Here is a 7,849-nt window from a genome sequence, read left to right as displayed (position 1 = left end):
ACACCTCTTTGTTCGATACAGTTGGTGATCTGTTTTGTTATAAACACCACTGTGAGGCTGAGCTTACAGTTTATTGCCTGGAAGCTGTGGGGGAAACATAACACTGGTGACACATCCGCACACAACCATGTCAGTCATTATGGATTCACATGCATGCATGCACACACACACACACACACACACACACACACGCACACGCACATACGCACGCACACACACGCCACTCACTCACTCAGACACTTGTTCCCGCTGTCCCCACACACGCACACACGCACGCACATACACACACATGCTGACACCCCCATAAACAGTGTTAAATCTCCACCATGTACAGCGCCAATTGTTATCTGCCAGCCAGTTGCTAGGCAACACTGGAACTTGTAATAGCACTCGGGTATCATGGCCCGCCACAGTTGGGGTGGGGTGGGGGGTGCTGGGTGAGGAGGTTGAGAGGGGTTTTTTGAGCAGGAGCCGCTGGGGTTGGGGGATGACGACGGTCACTCCAACTGGTGCTCAAAGGGAGGCTTATTAGTTCGTCCTTCGACCACCCAACCATTTCTTTATCCGTCACGGGACCCAACATCCAACACTAATGCTATTTCTGAAAAGAGCAGTTCTACATCAGGGGGTATGTTGTTAGATGTGAGCAGCAGGGAGAGATGAGTAGATATCATTTCTTCCTCTGCTATGTTCCCACAGTAGTAGATTGATGAGTAGAGAAGAGTGATATATCACAATAATTTTAACCAAACTAGGGTTGCAACAAATGACTATTTTCTTTTGTTTTTAATTAATATTTTATTCATTTTTCAAATATGAACAGAAAGGTAGCAAGACATGACTGCATCAATATGAAAACACGACTGCAGATAGCACTAACAACAAAATACAAAAGTAATTCTAACTGATACACAGTGCAGCAGTTATGATATACACAGTCCTAAAGAAAATTAGAGCTGAAACAATCAGTTGACTAGTCGATCTTCAGGAAAAAAACAAGATGCTGCTATTTTGATCGTTGATTAATCGTCCTAATCCTCTTCCTAATCTCATTAGAAAAAATGCCAAATGTTCTCTGGTTCTAGCTGCCAAATATAAATACTTTTGATTGATTCATTGACCATTTGCTTTTTTTTTTATTAATTCATTGATCAAATAAGACAAATACTCAATATAATTTCTGATGATGTCTTCAAATTTCTTGTTTTTTCAGTCCAAAACCCCAAAATACTCTGTTTAATGTAATGTAAGACAAAAAGAAAAAAATCCTCACATTGGAGAAACTGGCGCAAGAGAATGTTTGGGATTTTTACTTATAAAAATGATTAATGGTTATCAAAATACTTCAATTAGTTAATCAATGAGTGTCTTATCCAATCAGAAGAAGGATTTGCTTCTGCTGCATCGCCCATCCTGCTCTCAGGCTGTCGAGGCTGCCAACACATTACCCCAGCACACATGTGATCCGCATCCACTCCATCCCTCATCCCTAAGAGGGAACCTGGGAGCAAGTTTGTCAAGCTTAGTCAAGCTTACTGTACCTTCTGCCTGTCACCAAGCAGAACTAAACTAACCACCCCACTGGAGAAGCAGCATAGCTTACTGGAGCTCAACCGTGCCAAAGGGGGCAATTTAAAAAACATTATAATCACATGAGGAGAAATGTCTCTGGCTTGATAATTAGCAGTGGCGAGTGGGGGATATCTGTGGTGCTGTTTGGTTTGGCTGCAGTACAACAACATAATGGGCTTCTTCATTATCCTGTTTCCAGCTGTCTCCAAAACACTTTCAGGAGTAGGGAAACACATACATTCATAATTCATGCAGATTTTAGGATAATGGGCTTTTGTTAAGGTGCGAGTGTAAACTGTGTCATTTCTGTCTATGCAAATTCCCCCATAACCATTCATACCAACAGTGCTGTTTTCAAGTACAGAAAAAATCTAAACCATTGCAAATTACAACTGCCACAAAAGTTAGAGGAATAATTTGATATTTTGGGAAATACCTATTTGAGATGAAGAGATCAAAACCGATTTCCTGTCAGGATAGTTAGCTTAGCTTAGCATAAAGACTGGAAACAGTAGTACAAACAGCTAGCCTGGTTGCCTACCAGCACATCTAAAGTTCACAGTAAAGCTAAACAGCTGCTGGCTGTAGCTATATATATTGACTTGATAGACTTAAGAGTAGTGTTCATCTTCCCTCTATAACTCCTGACAAGACAGAGAGTAAGTATATGTCACACAATGTCAAGCTATAGCTTTAAATTATATTGCTGTATGCAGTTAATCAAACTTGCTCTTTAGAGCTCATATTCAAATGCACACAGTGTAATACAACAGGTCCTTCAGCTACAGCAATGGTGACATAGTGATAAACTCTGAAACTGTACACCACCACAGTCTGCCCAGGCATATCTGAACATGGACCATTTGTTTTTATTTCACCACTGTGCCTCTCGCCGGCTCTGCTCACTATCGGCCTTTATGGACCCTGACAACTCATGTGACAAATAGCCCACAGGCTGCTTCTCTCCTGATACCTCATCTCCCTCCACAATCTGCACTTCCCCTTTGATGATAATCGTCTGGTAGCGAAGACTGACCATGTGCATCAGCCATGGGGAATCAGTGTCTGGCATCAGGATCCACCAGCTGCCAGTGTCAATCATGAAGTCTGTTTCAAAGCCACAGTTTGTGTGTTGCAGTGAAACTATGCCACCCTGTGGAGGGAAGCGCTGTGGAGCACATCAGATTGATGAGTAGATCACAGGTTTTGTAAGCCTAGGCTACATCTATAACTGGATTTAGGAGCAGAAAACATGATTTTAATGTGATGTAATGTTTTATTGATCCCCGAGGGAGAATTCTCTTTTCACATTTTTCCGTCCACCTTTAGGTCAGAGCACTGGGTCAGATACAACAGAGCTGTGTCTCGCCCAAGGACATGTTAGCAGGACGGACGCTTGCTGACACTGCAGCTCGGAGCTGAGTCCTCTGGTAGAACAATGGTGCTCATACTCAGATCGCCGCCACCCATCCCCAACCCATCGCTACTGTCTTTCTGTGCAGTGGCCAACCTGCACTATGCGTGAAATCGGAGACGTAGTTTTCAGTTAAATAAATCAGTGATTCTGGGTTGAGCAGATTTCCATGAATGTGTTATGTCTTCTCTTCTGAAAGGGCTTATGCTATAATTTACACCATGGATTTTCTTCATTACGTTTTATGTCAAATTACAAATGCAGGTAACCTATTCCACACACGAGGCACCTGAGTGGGTTTAATTCTCCACAAGATCCACGTGTGAGATCTTCTATTTTGCAGTATGTAAGCCCCAATTAACCAGGCCAAATTCCTTCTGCACCCTACTTATGTACGTGTGGTTCTGACCTAATCTGTGGAATGGCTGGCACAGCGACAAGGCCTATTTGACTCTGGATTCATTGGTAATTAATAGTCTCTTCGACCCTGCTGACCTGCCAGTGGGTCAATCATTACAAACACATGTTGACAAACTTTAAACCCACAGAATTTTTATTTAAATAAATAGCTTCTTCTTCGAAAATTGAATTGAAGACAGATTCGTCCTGTGCACATGACAAACCAGTCACTGCTGGTTAACATACAACATATTGCCAGCACAATAATGTCACTTCATACACCAGATTTAGAGCTACAGTATACTGTGATATCCAGAGAGATTTAGCTGGTGCTGATGGGCTTAATCAGCATTGTGTGAGCTTGTTTGATAAGGGCTTGAATGTAATAGACAGAAATTTACAGAGGACATTAATTTACTGTATATAGGCAACAAAAGTCTCAGAATCCATTTTTTCTATTTTATTTACTTATTTTACAGAGGGAACAGAATTTTAATTAAATGCCCACATTAGATATCCAAAAAGCTAAATTAAATTAAAGTGACACCCATCCAGACCTTAGACCCTTAATGAGAGCAAGGAAAAACTCCCCCAAACAGCCCAGTTAAGAGGCTGAAAAAGGAAGAAACCTTGGGAGGGCCCACTCGAAGAGGGATCCCCCTCCAGGACGATCAGCGAATGGGTGCCAAAAGTGGGCTGATGACAAGCTGTTACAGGAACCACCCTCTGTCCGTGTCTTACCCATAGACTGATTTACTGTACATGTATTTGGGTAAGGCACTACTATAGACCGTCCAGATTATACAGACACTGCCTGAAAATCAAGTAAAGGTAAAACTTGTCCCCTGTCTGACCTGTATCTATTCTGGGGATGCAGGGCAGACAGGAGACAACCCTTTTAAAATCCAAACCTCACTGTAAAATTCAGTCACAGTCACTGTCATTCTTCATCCCTGGCGTCTCAGCTTAACGTCTGAATATTTTTGATGCCTCCCTGTCCTCGTCTTCATCGTCTTCCCCTTGACCTCTTCCTTTACGGTCCTGGCTGTGTGGCTTCCTCCTCCACCTGCTGGTTGACTTCCTCGCCCGTCTCCTCAGCAGCACCTGCATTATCATCTGGATCAATGCTGCTACTACTGTGAGCAAGATCTCTGTCAGTTCTGATTGTAACAGTGTCGTCTGCAAACTCATAACATAGTCTTGATTTTTTGTCACTTCTCTCATCTTCTACTGTATCAAGTTCTCTTGAACTTTTCCTGGATGGACCGGGCGGAGGGTCTTCTTCAGCAACCTCAGCATCAGCACCTGCATGTTTGTCAGGGCTATTTCTAGTATTCTTGTCAGTGTTATTATTGTCATGGTCAGTGTTGTTGTCACTGTCAGAGTTGCAGTCAGTGCTGCTGTCAGAAAACTCGTCCCACCACCTGATTCTTTTGCTGCTTTTCTCTACAGCATCCTGTTCATCCTCCTGTCTTGACCTCCTCCTGGATGGTCCAGGCAGGGGGTCATCTTCCTCTACACCCTGGTCAACAACAACTCCAGCACTAGTACCAGCATATGTATGTCCATTATTGTTGTCAACATTGTCATCTATATTATCATTGTGTATGTCATCATTATTGTTGAGGTTGACAGCAATGTCACGGTTGCCGCTGCTGGCGTTGTTTTCATTGCTGTCGTTGTCAAGGTTTTCATCATTCGCGTTGTTGTCAATGTTGTCAAGATTTTCACCATTGACGCTGTCATTGTTGTCTAAGTTTTCATCGTTGGCGTTGTCATTGTTTGCAAGGTTTTCATCATTGGCATTGTTGTCATTGTTTTCAACGTTTTCATTGTTGTCAACATTTTCGTTGTTGTTGTCGTCATGTTGTTCATCGTCCTCGGGTTCCACAATCTCCAGTATGAATGCAAAGCCCTCCTCCTGTAGTTCATTATTAAAAAGGAACTCCAGCCAGGCAATGACTCCAGCATTAAGCTGATCAGCTGGTGGCCGATCAACTCTTGGAAACAACTGACGGGGAAAGTTCGGCCCTGCAAGATCAGTTAGAGAATTATGTAAACCATTATGATTAATAGAATGAAGCTGTAAATCAGTCAACCTTAAATAGGCCATAATATCAGAGAAAAGGAAGATAAACCAAGTACTTACGATTTCTACCGTTGTGCTCTCCGTCTCCTCTTCCGTCCATCTTGACTAAAATGATCAGACAAAGAAGTCAAACGCTATCTTACAATATCAAAGTGTTGTTCATTCTACCACAAATATTTACATTTCAATTCTGAAACTTGAAACCCTCAAATTTTACATTTAATTTACATATCTATATACAGTGGCAAAACAAAGCAAATGAGCCCTTCGGAATCCATCTCCATTTATGTTTAAATTATTTATCCAAATTACAATTATGAACAAACACAATCTATTTTAACTAATCTTTGAAAACATCATTGAAACATCCACAGTGTAGGTTGGAAGAAGTATGTGAACCCCTCAACCCCAAAAGCTAACTGAAGTCAGGATTTATCAAACCTGGACTCAAAACCAGGTCATTCCAAAGGGTTCACATATTTTTTCTTTCCACTGCAGACCAACTTCTTAGAGAAGTTTGCAGAGCAGATCAAAACATTTAATTTAACACTTTGACAGTGATTAAAGTAGTAAAGTAGTCAACAGCAAAGTTATGTTAACATGTAAATTATAAACTAGATTATTAAGGAATGATAAACTACAACAGGGTTACAAATTTAACTTACCAGAGAGCTGGTCTGTAAATCCACAAATTACAGACTGGTTACAAATTGAAGGTCCTCAAAAACTTTGTCTCCAATTAAAAACTTCAAGTGATACAATGCGTGTGTCAATCTGTTGTTGATCTTAACTAAATGAACAAAGTTTTGTAGCAAAGTTCTGTAGCAAAGTTCCATAGAGTGACATCATCATTCTATATAAATTATGACACAGAGTCCTAGAATTCTAGGATTCTATTTTATTGATTCCTCCATTGACTCCTCTTACACTGATTTGGAACATTGTTTTCTATCTGTTTTCATTTTTGTCAACACACCCCACATGAAAAGAATAAATCAACAATGAACTGATCCTAACCAGTATTACCTGTGTAGCCAAAGTATGATATAGCTTATTTCTCTGTGCCATATGCCTTGTTGTCCAGAAACTATTAAAAACAGATATTAATCCATACCTTTGCACTAGGTGACATGTTCTGTCATTTGGATAAACATGGGCCCTGTTGTATTTCTTGAGGGAATCCCACACACACAGTCCGTCAGTAATTCGTGCATGCATGAAATCCACAGCTGAAAGTAGTCCCCATCAAAAACACAATTTACTGCTGTTGAGTAACATTGGCTAAAACCTATAGTAACCAGATCTTGATGCCCAGGTGTTTCAGGAAATTGCTTTTTTTAAATTTTTTTAAATGAAACTGTATTCGTGATCCATTTTGAAAGATTTATGCTTCAGTAGGATCGCATAGGTTTCTGGTGGACTAACCCATAGACCAAGAAATAGTCTGGCACCTAATCCACTGTAAAAACACGAACAAATGAGATAGGTAATGCTGCCAGTAGACATATTATTTTTAAAGCTTTGGACTGTGCTAGGCTAGCTATTTCCCCTGTTTACAGTCTTTATGCTAAGATAAGATAACCATCCCCTGTCTCCAGCTTCTTATTTACTGTACGGACGGGTGGTATTGATCTTCTTGTACTCTTTGCAAGAAAGTTCATATAAGTGTATTTCAACTGTTCCTTTAACAGGGTTTGGATCAATTCTTTCATGTTGACAACAAGTGCATGATATGACTATTTAAGTTAACGCTGATCATCCTCTGTTGGATGAAATCAGTGGATGACAAGCTCAATGTTGGACTTTGTTGAGAAGTGACTGGATTAAACTGTGAATTCCTCCCACCTGGGTTGACTGCCAGCGGATGGAGAACAGAGGAAGCTCTCAGGCTGTGATCTGCCTGGATTATCTAGCCATGGGTTGCACATAGTTCAACATCTGGTCAGAGAGAGAGAACAGAGATAGAGTTACTCACCCCTGACAGCAAGAGAGGGGGATAAGAGACACACAGAAACAGAGAGGAATGGACAAGACTATTTTTGTTTTCCAGTGTGTTAAAAACAATGTCATTCAGCCTAAAGCCTGGTGATACTCCTGCCAATTCCACTGAGAATCAACACTCCACTTTGTGGCTGTAAGCAGATTTCAGCCCTTTTCATCAAATTATTTTGTTTTCAGGTGCAACAAGCTAAAGCCTAACTACTGAAAACTGTGGGCAGAGCCAACACTTGACTAATGCTAAAATGCTCATGGACAACAAAACACTAACATTAGCATAACATTAGCATTAGGCCTATACCTGCTCAGCATCAGGATGTGAACATTGTGCTTGTGAGCACATTAGTATGCTGACATTAACACAGCTTCCAGAGCTA

The sequence above is a fragment of the Seriola dumerili genome, unplaced genomic scaffold, assembly GCF_002260705.1.
Source record: "Seriola dumerili isolate Sdu_G_001 unplaced genomic scaffold, Sdu_1.0 BDQW01000068.1, whole genome shotgun sequence".
Lineage (NCBI taxonomy): Eukaryota > Metazoa > Chordata > Actinopteri > Carangiformes > Carangidae > Seriola > Seriola dumerili.
Note: the sequence above shows the minus strand (reverse complement) of the source record.